Source organism: Lathamus discolor, chromosome 2, assembly GCF_037157495.1.
Source record: "Lathamus discolor isolate bLatDis1 chromosome 2, bLatDis1.hap1, whole genome shotgun sequence".
NCBI classification, from domain to species: domain Eukaryota; kingdom Metazoa; phylum Chordata; class Aves; order Psittaciformes; family Psittacidae; genus Lathamus; species Lathamus discolor.
The window spans coordinates 65,919,672-65,937,102 of record NC_088885.1 but is presented as its reverse complement, the minus strand read 5'-3'; the positions used below and the strand labels follow the sequence as shown (position 1 = coordinate 65,937,102).

Genomic DNA, 17,431 nt, shown 5'->3' with positions numbered 1-17,431 from the left:
CATATGATCACATTAGATGGGCAGACATTAAATAAAAGTGAGGAAAAGGTGCTGAGTGTGGCTAGAGGAAGAGAGCAGGTCTATGGAAATGGCTCAGCCCTGGTTTTGTGAGGAAAAGGTGACTAGGGATAGAAGATGGTCACTGCATTTGTTTCCACACCAAGGCTGAGAAATAATGACTTTAGTCCTGCTAAATTTTGAATGCAAATATTCCATAGAAAGGGCCCAGAAATTGTACTTTGCAGGTAAATGGGGAAAAAACCCAATCCTCAGGGCTCCATTACAAGAATGCAGAGCAGCTGCAACGAATGAACCTTGTCAGTGTAAAAGACCATACTCATTAGAAAAGAATGAGATTCATTTTTGTGAGGGTGATTTGTGTTAGGGCTTTCTGGAACACTGATGTTGCTAAGTGAGGCTTCTCTCTGCGGCTGGCTTTGCACAGAGTGGTCCAGCAGGAAGCAAGGTGCTGCTGAGGCTGGTTGCAGTAAGGCTGAGACTCTTCTGTCACCCTGTATGTTCAACTAAAAGACCCTTTTGTTCAGTTTTTGTTCCTGAAGGGATCAGCTTTGGGTAAGGTAAGGAATGTCAGTTCTGATTCTTCTTCTATCAATCTGTTTACATTACAATAAGTTTATATGTAAACTTCAGGCTTTACAAAAGTAGCAGTGCACCCTGATTTCACATCAAATTATGTATCTGAATTCATGTTTTTGTTCTGAACTGGGATTCATGACATATTAAGGGCACTCCTAGTTTTTTTTGTGTTTATAAAGCTTCCTTTCTTTCATAAGGCTCTAGATAATTTCTTCTCCTCGAGCATTAAGACTTACAGCTGGAACCACTACTTCTCTAGCTGCCTACTTACTTATATTCCTTATACTAGGGATTAGCTCTGCAAAATCTTGCAGTTGCCTCTTGATGCTTTAGGAGGCAGTTCTACACTTTGGTACTTTATTCCAAATATTTTGTCAAGGTAGATGATACTGGTAGGTACATTACTGCTGGTTTACTTGCTTAGTTGAGGACAGCTGAAAAAAGTGGATGTTTTCCTATGATTATTTGCTTGTGCTGTGTAATTATTGTTCTGGAAGTGGCTGATGGTGGTACAAAATATTTTCATTAAAAATTAATATGGGGGAGTCTGTAATTTCTATGCAATACTTGATACAATTCCTAACTATTGTCTAAGGTCTTTTGTGCAACTTTTCTGCTCCACCAAATCTTGCATAAACTAACCGGAAAATTTACATGTAGCATATTTTATATGAGTGGAAAATAAGCCACCACTTGTACTCTCCTGATTCTGTACAACCAGCAGTATGAAGGGCCATATCTTTTGGCTTGGCTCAGCCCCATGGTGATTCTGAATGCCAACCCTTAGCCATTCCTGCCAGGTTTGACACAGTGCATATACACCCTAGCAACCTGCTACTTGCAGGTTGCAGCTAATGATGCCATCTTAAGGCAACTTCTAGATTGCTCTTCTGCTGTCTCTCTTCCTTATTTGCAGTAGTTTCTGATCTGGGAGGAGTTCCAATTAAGAAGGAGTTTTGATGGGATTAGTTAGGGGATGATTTGGAGAGGGGTGGGCAGACAATCAAGACTGGGGAGGCTGCTGTTAGCTGGGGTCTGGTAGGAGCATCAACCTTGTGCCCTGGAGCACCAGAAATGGGAAGGCAGACAAAAGCTCCTGGAAAGACAGGAAAAACAGAAAATTAAGGGAAACTGGGACTGAAAAGGAGGGGAAGGGCTGCAGTTGGGAGTCCTGCCAGATTGCTGCAGTGCAAGTTGCGTGGCTGGAAATGCTGTGAGGTCAGAAAGGACCTTGGCCCAGAAACATGATGGTTTCCACCTCATGAAGCCTGAAGCTGGTAATCACACAACATGAAAACTGTGACATAGCTGCCAGAATTCAAAAATATATGTGGCGTTCGATATTACTTTTTTATTGTAGATAGATTATTCTGCCTAGAAAGTGCTTTTCCTAACTAAGCAATGATTTTTGGGGGTTTTTTGGTTTTTTTTTTTTGGGGGGGGGGGGTGGAGGTGTTAGTTGTTGTGTTTTTTGTGTGTGTGTGCGTGTATAGTGAATAATGTCTTGTCCTGGCTCTGCATGCCAAAGAAACCACAGGTGTAGCAAGAATCAGGTTAGTAAAGAAGGCAAGGAAACATTGAGCAGTCCTGACTCCTGGTTACTCTTTCTGCATCCTTTCCAAGTGTGAGGGGCAGATTTGCCCCTGGCCTCAGCCTATGAAGTCAAGATGAAAAATTTTATGATACGAATCTGAAAAATCTATTCCAGACTTTCTTACTAATGTGGTAAGCTCTTGTTTGCTTGTTTGGTTGGTTAGGGTTTGTTTGGGGTCAAAAGCAGGATAACAAAAGCCACAGTTTCACCAAGCTTAGGAGATAAAAAGTAAGGAAGAACATGTTAATATAGTCACAAGAGTTTTGACTTGGATATCTTCTCAATCATCTGCATCTAGCAGTCTCAGCTTCATCTCTGGGTGTGAAGAATAATCAAATGTGGACAACCACAAAAGCTTTTTATCACAAGTTTAACTATAAAGCCTAGAAAGATGTTTTAGCTCTGAAAAGAAGCTAATGACCAGCACTTCAGTTGAAATAGATCATTCCATAGCTGTGAAGTTTGCACAAGAACTTCTTTTATTAAGTTAGGAAGAACATTAGCAGAATGGATGTTGTGATTTTTGTATCGTGCGTTTAAATTAGTACTGCACAAAGTACTTACATAACTTTAGGTCATTTGCAATAAGGAGAGCATTTATGCACATTATATAACTTTATGCAGCTATTAAAAACGTCTTGGGTCTCTAGAGCATTTACTGAATCAAACTCAATATTTGTTAGTAAATTGTATGAAAAGCCACTTTCATATACACACAGCTTGATTTCTCTAAAACTAAACGTGAACTAGAGATATTTCCGTGACTCTTGTGTTTAATTGCATGATAGAGAAAGAAAGCACAGTTGGAAAGCGAATAAAACAGTCCCCTGTAGCATATTATTAGCTTTTGAGCCTGGAAAAGGAGATTATGGGCAATAAATAGAACAGGACAGTCTGATGAACTTATTACATCAACAAATGGAAAACCAATATGAAAGAGAAAAATGTGGGGGATTTTAAACCTTTTTCATGCAAAGATTGAGTGGGATATCCAGTTAGATATCTGAAAAAAAAGTCTTAAATCAGGCTTACATCCAATCTTCGATGCATGTTTGTGCAGCTTGAAGGAATATGTGAAGTGTAGCAGTATCCTTTAGAATATAAAGGATCACTAAGCCTGGCACTCATATCCCTTCCCCCTTGAGCAGTTCTCCATCTTGAGTAACAACCTAGTGAGTGTTATTTGTAATGTGAGCCAAGGCATTTCTACATACTCCTTGATTTTGATCTTTGCGCCTTCCACTTCAGTTTTCAAGGGAAAACATTCATGTAAAATGATGCCCTTTGATTGGTGCATGACAAGATTCTCCTACATCCTTTGATCTGGCAGAATAATACTTGTTATGGTGTTATTCTAAAGAATATGAACTTCAACGTCAGCAACAACGAGCTTGGAGGAAAGAAGAGACCTGAGAGTATAGGGAGCTGTCTAAGCAAAGGCAAGTGTATGGATTTGATCTTATTTACAAGGCAGAGAGCTCAGACTGCCCTTAGTATAAAACCATCATCTGGGCCAATTGGCCCAAGCTTTCTTAGCTGCCCCTAAATAATTATCCAACTTTGGAAACACGTGTACATACATGTATCATAGAATCTTAGAATAGTAAGGGTTGGAAAGAACCTCAAGATCATTAAGTTCCATCCCCCTGCCTTGGGCAAGGACACCTCACACTAAATCATGTCACCCAAGGCTTCGTCCAGCCTGGCCTTGAACACTGCCAGGGATGGAGCATTCACAACTTCCCTGGGCAACCCGTTCCAGTGCCTCACCACCCTAACAGGAAAGAACTTCCTCCTTATATCCAATCTAAACTTCCCCTGTTTAAGTTTTAACCCGTTACCCCTTGTCTCATCACTACAGTCCCTAATGAAGAGTCCCCCCCCAGCATCCTTGCAGGCCCCCTTCAGATACTGGAAGGCTGCTATGAGGTCTCCACGCAGCCTTCTCTTCTCCAGGCTGAAAAGCCCCAACTTTCTCATCTTCATATCTTTTGAGTCACCTTGAAACGGAAATTTTTGGGTATACTACAGACTCATTCTGTGCCTTTTTGGTAAAAACCCACCAAACACCAAACTTTTAAAGTAAGTAAAGAAGTGGGTCATCCCATGTGTTTATGCAGCACTGAGCGTGGTGGAGTCATGATTCTGCATGAGGTCAGACCAACACAGACTACAGCCAGAAAAGAGTTGATGAGCAAAGTTACATCTACTTTACCTGTATGCTCATGTGTTTGTCACAAAGCACATGGCCTGATTCTGACATTAAGGGTTTAAAATGTCTCCATAGTAAATAGAAAAATATCAGAGGAAGTGAGGAAACAAACTGGCCTACTTATAATTGCTCTGCTACGAATATACTCCAGCAGCTTGCCTTCATTGTACATAATTGTTTATATTCTCTGGAAAAGTAGTTCTGAATCGTGTACATATAATTTTATCTCTTGTCAGAAGATGCTTTTATAATGCAATCTGTATTAACTGGATTCTACGCATCCTGTTACATGGATTCTTTTTAGCATTAATTACTTTGACCTCTGTTTGACTACAGGGTAAAGAGACAGAGGCTTTACCAGGAACATAATTCTTCTAATTTTTCCAGAGAAATGAATTTTGTTTTAATTTTGTTTGTCTCCAGTCAATGTAACACTTATCTTGTTCCCGGGGTCCTTTTACAGGAGGAAATGATCTTTCCATGTGAGCCTTTTTTGTTCCCCTTTTAAAATTTCCCCTCAGACTTCTTCTCTGTCAACAGATAGAAAAGAAACTCTGGTTTTGCTGGAAAAACAGCAAAACCCCAGGTTCTTGCAAGTGCCATGGCAAGCTGCTCTCAGCCACTGAGCAACAGAGCTACCTGGCTTTACCTTGGGGTAGGCAGGGGAAGGAGGTTGCATGGTGCCTGTTTCTGCAGAGGATTTAACTACTATTAGCTTGCAATGTGTCAATATTTAACATGGAGCATCATCCACATGTAAGTGTGACTGCAGATGAGGCAGACCAGGAGACTCTCTCCCTGCTGCTTCTACAGCAGGTCACAGAGGCAGTCTCCTTGCTGAAACTACAGGCTTTCCCTTTGTTGCTGTTCCCCTTGCCACTTTCATTCTGCTTTGCCTAATTACTGTGTGAGCTCTTCAGGGCAGTCCCGGCTGCCATGTGCCCAGCATAGAGGGGCTCTGATGTGGATTAGGGCCCTTGGGCACTAAATGCAATAGATATCATTAATAGGTAAAGAAAAAAAAAATAAGTATGCAATAAGGATGGAGAATGAGCAAAACCCTGAAAATTCCCAAATGTTTACTGGCCTGAGCTCGAAGCAAACTCTTCTTTGAAACCTAAGATATTGGCTTAACTCTTTGATGCTGCTTTTACCTGAGTGAGGATCAGTGGTTTTGGCCAACCCCTCTGCTTCCCCCTTCTCTTTCCTTCTATCTTTATACAGTGACAAATCCTCTGGATGGGACAGGGTTTTGGCTGTGGGAGGAGAGTCTCATATCCAGCAAGGGAACTAGGCTGTCCACTTCTCCACTGTAATCCTCTGATCCACCAGCCCAGAGGATTACAGGGGGACAAACATGATATTTTGTCATGTCAGTGATTCCCATATAAGATGCAACCACTGAAAAAAACAAACACAGCAAACAACACCTCCTGTAGCTAAAACCTTTATAATGACAGCACCAAGGCAGACTTCTCTAACCTAACTGGAAGTGAGGACGGGGAAGGTGCTGCATTGCAATTACTGCATTACATGCAGCATAAGCAGGCATTCCTCTGCTGATACCCAAGAGGGAATTAATGTTCCCTTATTTCCCCATCCCTCCACCACCATCTAATCTGGTCCTGCCCTTCTATTTTCCTGGCAACTGTTCTAACATACAGGCTAATAATGTTTGCAGCAATCCTGGGAGATGCCAAAGCATAGGCTAGCTATAGGGTTACAGGGTCCAAAGGAGGATTAATTAGGGGAATTGTGGCATCTGGAAGGGGGGAGCTCTTGGGAAGCCCTTCATCCAGGTGCTGTGAGCAGGAGTTCAGATAAACACCCAGCTATTTATATGGAGAACTGGAATGCCATCCCTAACTGAAGTTCAACCACTGGTAAATCCCCTTGAAAATTTCTCCTCTTTTTTTAACTCAGACTATCTCTTTGTTGTTATTTCCAACTATAACTTAATGAAAATACATTTGAAAGTAAAATGATGGATTTCTCAGGGACTCTGACCCTTCGGGACAGACATGGAGATACAGCAGAAGGAGCTGAGTACACAAGCTCCTGTTAATTAGAGCAGACTGAATGATTCATAGGAAATAATTTATTCAATTAATTTAGCCTCTCTTTCTTTTCAAATTATCTATGAAAAGTTTACAATTTTATTGCATTAAGCTGCTTGGCAGAGAATGATTTTTCTGCATGTAGTTGACCTCCATGCAGTTTGAAATGTAAGCTCTGGCTTTGTATTTTTTACCTGGCAGAGTTTCTGGAGTTAGTGTTCTTCCTTGACTAAACAACTGGCTTTTAATATGTGCCCTGAGAAACTGATGTTCATTGTAGCAAATGTAGAGGTGACCTCCCATGAATATTATTAACCGTGGCATAGAAATAGTTCTGCCATTGAACCTATTTACTAGAACAATGATCTGGAAAGTCTGGTACTTCCCCTCCTGTGTCCGACATGAGTGCGTCTTTGTGAGCCTTCCCTTCTGGCGTGCTAAGGGAATTTTCACTCTTTCTCCTTCACCAGACCTGTGCAAAGTCCTTTGTTTAAGCTTATCTCCATGTTGAGGCAACCTCTCCAGAATATCAATTGTCTGATCAAAGCAGCCATGAAGCACAGTTGTTAAAGTCAAAGTCATAAAATTCATTGCCAGTAATCTGATGCCTAGTTGCTGGAGTCCTTGTCGGCAAGGTGAATATTTATTCACCAAGAAGCATTCATGATCCTTGATTACAGAATGCTTCACAAGCAGCAGAAAATCCTAAACTGTACCTGTAATGCCCCTCCACCACCAAGCAGCAAACAAACAGCCCTGCTCCCTGGTCTTGCAGAATTTGCCTTTGTCTGACTTCCGCACCTAGGGTAAATTAAATTCACACAGACATTAAGTATGGGCAACTGAATTCACATATTTGTCTGTCTAGGTTTAGGGCAGGGTCATTGCCTCCAGTGGACTTCTGCAGCCCTGAGAAGAGGGACACATGGTGAGCCTGACCCAAGCTGGGCAGGCTTTTTTTGAGATGCATCTGGGTGCATGGGTTGCAACTCTGCTCTCAAAGTAATGTTAGTTTCAGTAACAGCTTTTCCAACTCCATCATCAAAAGCATCTTTAAAGAGCAATGGTGCTGCATGGAAATTAATGCACGACAGCATTCTTGTAACAGGTGCATAATATTTCAGTAATAGGCTTGTAGGATGTTTATTCACTTATCAGGTATTGGATTCAAAGGATTTCCCAGCAGGGTATCTGCAGAGATTAGTGAGCTAGGCAAATGTGCTTTTAACAAATGCACCCTTTCATCAGGCAGTCGCTTGGATAATTCCAGCATCAACATGCTTGCTGCTGGAATTAGTCTGCTGGTAATTGCATTAAACATTTTTCCAGCGGTCATGAGTCTGTACTTTCATATCCTACAAGGGCAAAGTTTGGCCTGTGACCTGTTAGTCAAGAGGCATCTGCCCATTCTTACCTGTACATGTGCGGTTTCAGCTATTCTGGCATTGCCCAAAGTAACCTTTCTTGCCTGGAAAGTGCTGCTATATCAAAAAAACAAAAAGGTACTGTGAAATTTTGTCAGCAGAGGTTGGCAAGACTTTGTTTAGAAAAATAATTGAAGAAAAATTGCCTTCAAGATGTAAGAACACTTTATTTCAAAGTTTTTGTAGCATAAAGTACTCCTTGTTTTCATTTTCTTGTCCTCTGCAGGTATTTTTATTTTGTTTTTAAAGTTGAAAGTAAAATTAAACCTACTTCTAGCAGAAGAAATTTGTCATTTGATTTGAACTCTTTTTCCCCTGGAAATTATTCTTAGGAGAAATTTTGAATGGATCATCATTTTGATGGAAGATAAATTAATACTGAAATAAGTGGAATTTCTATGATAGAAGAAGTTCAGACATTCAGCTTAAGGTATCAAGTTGTGTGAGAGTTATGTTGGAACCCATGTTTTTTTAGCAGATTAATGATGAAATAGCAGAAGGTTTCTTTTAGTCTTGTTCTAACAACTAAATGGCTCATTCCTTTTCTTCTCTGCTATATCCTATAAAATTCCAGGTCTTAAATGCTGCAGTGACTAATCATAGCAAAACTAATCAGCTTGCCAGTTATCTCTTAATAAATGAACCTTTCTCCTTTTTAGGAAGATCAGCTGCAGGGTCTATGAAAATGAGGTGCTGTTTGAGTTATCTGAAGGGGAGAACCATCATTCTTTCATTGATTTTTGAAAATGTGGGTCACCATACATTAGGTACCAAGCTTAAATCTTGTAATTACTTAAATCTGAGGTTTCTGCACCTTGAACCATTGAAGTGTAAACATAATGGGATACTTAAAGGTTAGCACATGGTTTTTCAGCCTGCTGTTGCTTTTCTTATGATCTTTTTTGAGCCTTTTAAATTGTAGATGGCTGATAGACCATTTAATAAATGAATTTTGGAGCACAATTATGCTTTATGAAACCAAATCTTACCAATTCTTTAGTGTGAAGGGAACCAGAGCCATGAGAGACAGCACAAAAGTAAGAAGGGCTTTGTGGGAAATAGAAAAAGAACTAAAAAGGGTGAAAGCATTTGCAGAATTGGGAAGGTGGCCTAACATGCTTGTGTTCTGCTTTCTTTTTTCTTGTGGGCCATAGTTTGTTGTTTATTTTACTGTCAAAGCAATGTTACCCTTCCAGCAACCCTTTTCCCTTGTTTGCATCCTTTGGAGGCCATTAGCTGCTCATGCAGACTAGCAAGTAGAGGTTTTAGAGATGATAATCCAAATTGCTTTCTTGTGTCCATTATAACAACTCAAGAGCAGATGTCTCTGGCTGCAAGGATCAAATTGAGTTCTGAGAGCCCCAGGCATGTGAGGTACAGATCTGTGGTTTGGGCTTGGCCTGCTCCAAGGACACATGCCAGCTGTGTGCTCCACATCTGGATTCAAGTCCGCATTCCCCAAAAATCTCTGCTCAGAGCTCAGGGACATTCCCAAAGGCAGGATTTTTTCATGCCCATCTCAGTGTATCAGAAATTGTGTGGGAGAGGAATGACAGCCTTCCACACACAGTTTTGCCATAGTGAGCGTACAAACAGGTAGGGCACCATCACCTCAGCTTTCCCTGCAAGACAGCCTGCGTAGAGCCACAGTGTCTTGTTGTGTCCCACCAGGATTTTCCTGTGATCTCCCCAGGCTGGGCTCAACTGCAGGACCAGAACCTTGCACCCTGCACATGCAGCCATGGATAACTGGCAGGAGGCAGAGGGGAAGGATGCTGGCAGACATCCTGCTCGTCATCACTAGCAGGCTCCATCGGAAGACTGTCATGGAAATGTCTGCATGCAGGAGCCCTTCAGTGGTGAGGAAAGGAAAGCCAGAGTGCATTGCTGCTTTCTATCAAGGAGGGTTTAAAAGCAACTTGCCGGCTGACAGAAGTAGCAGCTGCAAGGAAATTTCCCCACCCCCTCTCCACCTTTTAGCTTTTTTCTTAATGACAGCAATGTTTTAATCAACTTGGGCTGAGCATGAAAGTCAGAGTGGGAGGAAGGCTGGAGAGGGGAAGAAGAGTGGAGGAATGGCTGGCTGCTGGCATATGCCTGAGCTGTGGGATGCTCTCTGCCTAGGACAGTTAACCTACACAAAATGTTCTGGCTTCTTGCCTGTATCAGCCACATCATGCTGCTCCAGCCTTTTGTGCCAGATCTCTGAGATGGTGACTGTCACTCTGACAGAGGGAGAGAGAAGAAGAAAAGATAGAACAAATGGGAAAAAAAAAAAACCCAAACCATCAAACCACTAAACCCAACACCACAGCCCAAGCTTGTAACAAGCTTGCTGTCAAGCCCAGGCTGAGCAGCAGCATTTTTTGAGTATGAGCTCTGGTGGAAAGGTAGTGAGCCAGTTGTATGCTTCTGCAGAATAAATCAAGGCCAGACTGAAGGCCTCAGAGGGTAAAGTCAGCAGAGCTCCACAGAAATGGCTCTGAATTAATGGTATTTAATGGGGAACCTGAGCTCATACAGTCTAGCCATGAGCAAACCAATACTAGGTCTGGGATTTACCTTTTGTTCCTGTTAAATCCAGGTGGAAGAAACATATTGATTTCCAGAACATAAAAATTCATAGTCAGAAATGCTTTGATAACACCTTTGTTTATACTTCTAGAAGTTCTTATATGGGGGGGGGGGGGGGGGGGAGGGGGGATTACAATAGCCAGTTTACCAAAACTGCTGTGGGCTTGGATTAAATCTCCTGGTCTCCTTAGGCCAGGAATTTTGCCATTTTCTCCCTTAAGCTTCATCTTCCGGAGAAGGCTGTTAGCTCCTACAAATAAAAAGTTCCCTCTTCAAATTCTTCTGAAAAATCAAGTGGTTGCTCCCTGCCCCCACACCTTGCATGCAGGATTTCAGATCCATGTCATTATCCAGGCTTCGGAAAAACTTTTATTATTAACAATGCAAGAGGTTACACTGCGCAGCATTCATGGGCTTGTTCAGCACCAGTGAACTAGCTGGGCATCCTCAGCACAAAGCAAAAATGTCCTTCTTGAGCCATGAATGGCTGCAAATGTCTTCTTGGCCTCCATGGCTTGAGATTGGGGCTGGTGGGTCCCCTGGCAAAGACAGGGGGAACAGGATAGGGACTCCCTGTGCCCTGTAAATGCTGGGGTTGGGAGCAAGGGCGTACAGCAGCTTCACAAAGCGTGGAGAGATTTGCAGCTGATCCAACAGTGAGTATTCAGAAGTGAAGAGACTGCTGCAGAGCACATCTTGATAGCTAAAAGCTGTGTGCAACGTCACCTGGCTGCTGATCCTGTGTCTTGCTCTCAAATTGTGCTTCCAAGCTGCTCTCCAAAACCACTTATCTACTTCAAAAATATTTTTAATGGAACCTGAGATCCTCCAGTAGCTTGAGTTCTAAGGGAAAAACACCAAATAAAGCAAGATTCAGGTCGGGATGACACGTTATTCCAAGACACTTGAATATGAGGGAAGATCTCTAAGGTCCTTTGAATGAAAGGACTTGAGGTGGGGAGGCTTGCAGATCATTTAATTTCTTTAATTTAGAGTTACCACAGAACAAGAGAAGCATCTAGGGACCATTAATGGTTTGTTTTGGGGGTTTTTTTACATCTCCAAACTCCACAAATCAAGAAATTTGTTGGAAGCAAATAGACAAACCGTTGGTTTAAAGTACACATTACGGGAGTACAGAACCACAGCTACTCTTATTGTGACTGCCACCCAAGGTATGAGTCTTTCCCTGAGCCAGCTTTTCACACAAGAGCCACGCCAGATGCCTTGCAAAAACCCTCTCGACACTTCCCGCTCTCATGCCAGCAGCCTCCAAAGGGGAGAGAAAGAGAAGGTGGATAGCAGGTTACAGCAAGCACCTTCCAGCTGGTAGGAAACTTTCGTCTGCTCCAAACGGGTGGTAGGGCTGCTTAAACAAGCTGTGTGTTTATCTAACATATCCTCAGAGAATTGTAAAAGTGACACTGCTGTACCTCAGTGGAAAGGCAGCAGAAGTTGAAAAAGTAAACAGAAAAGTCTGGAAGATGGATTTATAAAAGCATCATCCCTTTCTGTTTTCTTAATGTAGATCCACTGATACCTTGCTGGAGGTGAAATGCTTGTGACAATCATTTGGCATGCAGATTCAGCCGTGGTTGTTTGGGTGCCAGGTTACCATCTAGCATTGTATGGGACATAAAAGAAAAGGAGCAGGGGGAGTAATTTCTGTGCTTTTTGTAATTTGTTTGGGGTTTAGGTGTAAAGAATCATGGAAGGCTTTGTTTTTGGGGCCCTATTTTCTTCTCCCTACCCTTAGCAATATTATCTGTGCCAATTTTGTTGTTCAGCTGTCTCTGGTAGAGAATGTCTTGCAGGCATCAACAGTAAAAGGTCCTGCAGGTTTTACTAGGATGTTTTAGTTCTTGTACAAAGGCTTCTTTCTCTCATATCTGTTAATAAAAAATACTTCACAAAACCCTGGAGCTTTTAATAACTGTACAGATATTAGAATAGGTGGAAAATTTTGACAGAACAGGGGAGATGCTCCTTGATGCAACTTTTGCTGTGAGAATGCTATAGCCATCTCACCCAGAAGCTTTCTCTGTCCACCTACACCAAAAAGCCTTTGGCAATGGAGCAGGCTGAGGTTCCTTGGGTTGTAACGTGGAGATGTGCTTGGCCAGTAGCCTCCTTATAGCCCACCTCTGTAACCAAAAGCAGAGGTGGACCAGAAAAGGCAGTAGCAGTTGGGAATGGCATTCATTGCAGTCACTTTGGTCCATAAGTTAGGCATTGAGACCAAACCAGTGACCTAGCTCTAGCTGGCCTGTGGAGAGAAGCTGCTCATCCTGACATGGAAATGGATTCCACTTGCATTAAATATCCACCTTAGGGTGGTGTGACTTACTCCCTGTATGTTGCAGTCATGACAGACATTGTGCCCACTTAACCAGCTGGGCCTAACTAGTTGCTTACTTTTAAGGTGGATAAAGTTTACGTAGTAGGTTGGATCCCATCTCTGGTTTCTGAACAGCCAAAGCAACAATCAGTTGTTAAATAATGAGTGTTTTGTCACATTGGCTTTCTAGCAAGTCCCGTGGTCAAAGCAGACTCCAGCAATTAGCTTTTCTCCGTCTCTGATGAAAAACATGGTGTATCATGTCATTCAGCAGTTAGCGCTGGACCTCCAGAAATAGATACCAATGCAAAATGAGCTTGTCTTAAGTCTTGATAATTGGGTTCAGCACTTAGTTAAAGTTAGATATTGGAACAATCTGCAACTTGAACAGAATGCATTTAGTTGTGACATAAATGTGAATGACCTGTAAGAAGTGATATACCTCTTTCAGCTGATCAGAATTGCCCTGAGGTATATGTAGTCATATATAGTATATTTTGCATATGTAGCTATGGTGTATTTTAGACAGCATCACTTGAGGACGTGTCTTGTTGAGACACTAGATGTGTCTGAAGTAGGATACAGGGTCCTTGTAAAGTAAAGCAGAGCATAACACTGCCCTCATTATGTGTAAGATGACATCTCTCATGCTTGCCTGGCATCCTCAGCATAATCTTTTTAGTGTGAGGTGTCCCTGCCCATGGCAAGGGGGTTGGAACTAGATGATCTTGAGATCCTTTCCAACCCTAACTATTCTATGACTATGATTCTATAATTCTTAATAAATGCTGCTGTTACACAGCTAGTAGCATCAGTTTTATACAGACATCCTCTCTGGAGTGGGGAGGAAGAAATTATGTATGCATTTTTCAGCCTAAAATCAGGAAAAATAATGAGCTGTTTTACTTGTGCAAATTATTTGAGAACCAGATTACATAAGTAGTCTCACTGACATCAGGAGGGCAAGACTATTTTTTCCTGTAGCCCCAAAGAAGTAAAGCACCCTTGTTCAAGAAAGACCCTAAAGCATGAATATGTGTCTGCTGAGCATGTGTACTAGAGCTCAAGTTTATGTCAAGCAGGACTTTCTGTCTGAGGGTGGCTTTGAACCACAATGAGAGGCTTTACTCTAAAGAAGGCAGGGGCTATTATCGAGTAGGGGTTTCATCTGCTTGTTAAAGTGTGTCAGCTGTGGTGCTTCATTTGTGATATCATGGTCATTATAAAGGCCTATTTCTTGGTGGTTATTACAAAATGAGCTGGAGTCCAAGTCTACTTCTAAGCCCTAAACCCCACCAGTGACCAGATCAGGCTGTTCCTCATATCAGAGCTGTTCCTCATATCAGAGAGGAGGGATATTTTCAGCATCCCTGATTCAGTCTTCAGCAAGAATGAACAAAATAGGCATCAAAATCTTTGGCTTTTTCCTTCCAGGTCCACACTGCAAATGCTTTCTGATGGCCCTGCCCCAAACTCACTAGTTACAAGCCATTTGTATGGAAATGATATTACAATTACTATCCTAGAGCTGCATCCAACCTTGGCTTCTGCCAGCAGAAGATATGGGGTACCAGATGGCAGGAATCCTACCCAAGCACCAAGCAGTTTAGGCTGCTCTTTTTGCTAGGAATTTAAATGATCCATATGCTGAAAGTATAATGCTCGGCTGCACACTGGCTGCCTCGTAGAGGTCTCTGCTGTCTGTGCTAAAGGAGATGAGCAATTAGCTCATAGCAGCTAGGAGCTTGTATCCCCCCTTACATCCCAATGTTAAACTGTGCTAAAGTCATACGTATGTTAAAATGTCCAATTGCACATCCAGAAGAGGATGGTAGTGCCTGCATTTACAGACTGACTGTCAAATTGAGGGTGTTGTGACAGAGACTTAAGAGAAAAGCAAAGACTGTGAGTGGTCTGGGTGTCCGGTCTCCCCTTGTTCTCAACCATCTGCTTTGGGATCTGCTGGTGAAACTACGAACTAAGGGATTTAAGGGTTGTAGTTTGTATGGATTTCAGAGGACACCAGTGCTGCTCTCTGGGGGATTTCCAGCCCGGTGAGACACCAGACCCTGGAAGCTAGAGGCTCAAATTGCTCGGAGAGCTGCTTCTCAGAAAGCTGCATGGTGCCTGGAGCGGAAGGTCCTTAGCTCTGGTTATAGATTGCTCACCATGGGGCAGCTAGGACAGCACCACTTTTTCATTATCTGGGTGATTTCATTTGGCTGTTAAGGACTTACTTCTCCCCTGGGAAGACCCCCTATTCTGGGTGCCCTTCATAAGTCACGTTCCAAAACTGTGCTGTCAGCCTGGCTGGATGAAGCTGTACCTGCTGTAGGGCAGTAATGCCCTTTGTTGTGTGAAAAGGTGTCCAAAGCACAGTGCTTCAAGTGAAAAAGTGCCCTGCCTTGTACAGAAATGTTATCCCTTCTCCTGATTTATAGCCTCTTCTCTGATTCATCCAGTTTCCCCTTGCCCTTTGTGTTGAAGTTGAACTCTGGCTGAATGGCTAGGAGGGCTTCGCTAAAGTAACCCCTGGAGAATATTCCTTTCCTGGTCAGCTCACTCTGAATTACTTCTCTGCTTAAAATGTACTCTCGCTGTCCTGGCTCACTGCTTCTAGATTTATTAGTCAGTGTTTGTCTAATTTAAATTGGTTTTCTGTTTACTGGACCAATTGCCTGAAAGATCGACTTAACCCTGAATCTGGTTACATTGTTGTTCATTATTCACTTTTTCTCTCTTCAGTTCTGGAGCTATCAACCGATGCTGGTATCTCATATCTGACATTCTTATCTAAATCACTTACGTACATTCAATGCATTTAAAAGATAGGAGGTCAGATTTTCAGAAATCTTGCAAGGTCACTGCAAATGAAGCTAGGTAATTTGGTTTTTGCTTGTCCTTTTCATGTGGAAAACTGTATTTTGATATTCATAAGGAGACTTTTACTGGCAAACGTAAGAGTGCCTTGAAACAGATATTTTAATCAGCCATGTAATTTTTTAGGATTGTGACTATTAGTATTTAGCATGCTTGTTATCCTTGATGGTTTTCTGCCCAGAGGGTCTCCAGATGAACAAAGCAGTACATAATTCAGTAAATTATTCTCTCTGTATTTGTGAGTTATTGACCCTTTTAAAAACACTTTCTGCTAAAATTTATATATACATATAAAGTAATACAGTGTTGTTTCTAATGGGAATAGACAACAAGCATTTCCAAGTACAAATTGCTCTTCCTAGCTATTCCTTTCAGCCCTTGTTACCAGACCTAAGGGTTACCAGATAACTTTTAAGGGACTCCAAGCCTGTAATAGGAACCCATAGTTCCTTGGAGGCACCGCTTTAAGTACTGCTGTTATGGTGAGCACTAAATAAAACTTCTGAAAGGTTTCAGGCATGTAGACAAGGGCTCGATAACAATAATTTTGGACTGTCCTCCAAAGAGTTTGAATCCCAGACACTGCCTCTACAGCAGTGGGGCACTGAGGTGGCATCTCCTCGCCTACTTGTATTGTGGGGCAGGCGAAGGCAGCTAACCCCTGTGTAGGAGCCCACTGGGCTATTTGGTGTCACAGCAGGGGCACACTGTGAGAGGACAAACCCTCTCTGATCAGTGCTCATTTGCTGCCAGAAAGCTCCTTAGGTACTTGCAGGTGGTCATAGATGAAAGTTTTCTATAGGCTACTTTTAAGCTCCATCTCAGCACCTCTGCCCTGTATGTGGCTGGTTCTTCTGGAATCAGCTGGCTGATTCCTCATCTGTGGCCCCTTGTGTTTCAGAGGTGGGAAGACTTGGTTCATGGGTTCAGTACAAGCTTACAGACATTCCAGTTCCCCCTAAGGCAGTTAGTAGGAACCATGAAACCTTGAACTGCAGGAAGCTCAACCGTTCCTATTATGTATGAACTTATCTTCACTGTTTCATTGGGCTCCAGGGCAAGTTTATTCATTTCAACAAAAACTATTTCTCTTCCCAAATACGTCAAATTGTTACCTGTGAAAATGGATTAATTTTCACAGGTAACAGGTCTTGCATCTCAGCAAGTAGACTCCATTTTCACCGAGCAAGTAGATAAAGGGGCTGAAGTCTGGAAACCTTCAAAGAGAATAAGTATCACATGATGAAGATGGGGAGATGAAAAACTTCCTCACATATAGCATGCACTGAGCTGGTATCTATCTCCATGGCTTGTGTTAAGATACCTCTTCTCACACTAATTATGTCTCTGAAGTGAGGAAATGCTGACATTCTCACCGGATACATACGGTTGTTGGATGATGGACAGATGGGAAATCTGTAAGAAAGCTAGAAAATAATCTAGATTTCATGAGTTCTGGACTAGGCAAAGCAAGTTAGGTGGTTAAAAAGTGTTATGGATTAGAGGATACATCACCAGACCAGGAGACCAGAGTGTATTTTATCAGGGATTCATTGCATTTACCCTTTCTCAGCGTACACTGGGGAAATAAAAATATCAACAATTGACAAAGAAATTAAACTGATCCAATAGCTATTAACATCTCATACTCTTGTGCCAGTAATCACAAAATAACCCTTGAGTAATACATGTGCCAGTATCAACAGTAAGTTGCAGTATTTGTGCTTTAATACGGAAGCTACCCATGCGCAGTAA

The 17,431-nt window shown here is 42.1% G+C and overlaps 1 long non-coding RNA gene across 2 annotated transcripts in view; it reads left to right on the top strand.

Annotated features, from left to right (window-relative positions):
* Window positions 1-322: 322 nt before the first annotated feature.
* Window positions 323-17,431, top strand: part of LOC136008275 (uncharacterized) — a 59,182-nt gene continuing 42,073 nt past the window's right edge. Inside the window, exon 1 of one of the 2 annotated variants that reach the window (XR_010610029.1) lies at window positions 323-573. This is a non-coding gene — a long non-coding RNA (uncharacterized LOC136008275). Of the gene's footprint in view, window positions 579-17,431 lie in introns of both variants that reach the window. The other variant, XR_010610028.1, reaches the window with a different exon arrangement.